This window comes from Chrysochloris asiatica, unplaced genomic scaffold (genome assembly GCF_000296735.1).
Source record: "Chrysochloris asiatica unplaced genomic scaffold, ChrAsi1.0 scaffold00051, whole genome shotgun sequence".
Classification (NCBI taxonomy): domain Eukaryota; kingdom Metazoa; phylum Chordata; class Mammalia; order Afrosoricida; family Chrysochloridae; genus Chrysochloris; species Chrysochloris asiatica.
Window position 1 is genome coordinate 18,554,213 of NW_006408569.1, and position 2,148 is coordinate 18,556,360.

A 2,148-nucleotide genomic window follows, 5' to 3' on the forward strand; every position below is an offset into this window, starting at 1 on the left:
AGTGTTTCTCTGCTATTCATAAGGTTTTCAGTAGCTAAAAATTCAAAAATTGTCCACCTCTCCTTATTTCTAATCTTAATCTGGAAACTCCACTGGCACCAGCAAACCATGGTTCATCCTGCTGGTATTTAAATACCAGTGGTGTAGTTTCTATCATCACAGTCACATGCAACTCAGCATAGTATGATAAAATGACAGATGAGTGGTGAATGTTTTAAAATGGTTTGAACAAAATTAGTGACAGTTCTTCTCTGAATGTTTGGTAGAATTTACCAGTGAAACTGTCTGGACCAAGTTTTTTGTTATTGTTGTTGGCAGTTTTATATTTCTTCTTTTGTGATGGGTCATTTCACCTTTTCTACCTCAGATTGTGTTGGTCTGGGTGACAGTGCATTTGTAGTAATTGGCCCAATGCTTCTAGGTTTTCCAATTTGTTGTAGTACAGGTCTTCAGAGTATTCTTTTATTATAACATTTTTTTTCTATTCATCCCATTGTGATGTCACTTATTTCATTATTCCCATCTTTTCCTTTGTTGAGATTTTTTTAGCAATTTGTCAATTTCATTAATTTCTTCAAAGAACTAACTTCTAGTCCTGTAGATTCTTTTTTTTTTTTCTTTTTTTAATTTACTTTTGCTCCAATCTCTATTATATCCTTTCTTTTGTGTGGTAATGTGTGCTTTTATTGCTATAAATTATTCTCTGGTCACTACTTTTGTTGTATCCCAAAGATATTGATAGTATGTGTTTTCATCCTCATTTGATTCAAGGATTTTGTTCTAAATTTTTTATTTCTTCTATTGTTGTTAAGTGTTGTAGAATTGGTTCCGACTCATAGCAACCCTGTATAGGGTTTCCAAGGAGTGGCTGGTAAATTTGAACCAATTACCTTGTGATTCAACCATCCTTGAAGTCAAATGCTTATCCTATGATGCCACACTAGAACTTCATATTTCTTCTATTACCAAATAGTTTTTAAGCAAGTGTTATTCTGTTTCCATGTTTTTGTTGTTCAATTTTTGATCTTCCTGTTGTTGATTTCTAAATTGATAGGATTGTGATATGAGAAAATGTGTTGTTTTTTTTTTTTTTTCAATGTTTTTAAAGTTTTTTTGAGTCTTGCTTTGTGGTTTAACATATAGTCTGTTCTCAAAAATGTTCCATATGTATTAGAAAAGGATGTATAATGTGATACTGTTGGGTGGAGTATCTGCATACATTTAGGAGGCCAAGTTTGTTTATTGTGCTGTTTAGACCTTTTGTATCTTGTTAAGGTTATTTTCTGTTCTGCATAAAAAGCAGTGTATTAAAGTTTCCTATTATTATTAACAATTACTGTGGAGGTGTGTATTTCTTTTTCAGCTCTGCTAAAGTTTGATTTATGTGTTTTTGTTCTCTTCCATTGAGTGTGTATATATTTATTATGGTTATGTCATTGTGTTGAATTGATCCTCAGGTCATTATATAATATGGTTTGTACATGTAATCTATTTGTATTAAGTTAAATTATCTATAAGTATGAATTTACTGCTGTCATTTTGCTGTGGTTTATCTTTTAGTTCTGATGGAATGGTTTCTTGGATCCATGCATTTTTCGGTGCAAATTTCATTTTGTTTATCAGTTTTCTTATTATATCCTTCATTGCTCTTATTTATGTATTTACTTAATCTATATGATTTTTTTTTTTTGGTGCTGAACAGTGTTACACTGCTGTTCATAATGTTTTCAGTGACAAAATATTCAGAAGTAGTCTTTCTCTCCATCTTTAGTCTGTCTTCATCTGGAAGCTCAGCTGAACCCATCCAGCATAGGTGACCCTGATGGTATTTAAAATACCCATGGTACAACTTCTAAAATCAGTGCAACACACAATCCACCACAGTACAACAAACTGACTGACAAGTGGTAGGATATCATTGTTGACATCAGATTGATTTTGGCTGAAAGCGGATAATACTAGAAAGATGTTTACTTGTGCTTTACTGATTACACAAAGGCTTTCGTTTGTGTGGATCATGAAAAGCTACGGACAACTTGTGAAGTATGAGTACTCCAGAATACTTAACTGTGCTCTTCAGGAACCTGTACACAGACCAAGAAGCAGTTGTTTGAATAGAACAAGAGAACACTGAATGGTTTAAAATTA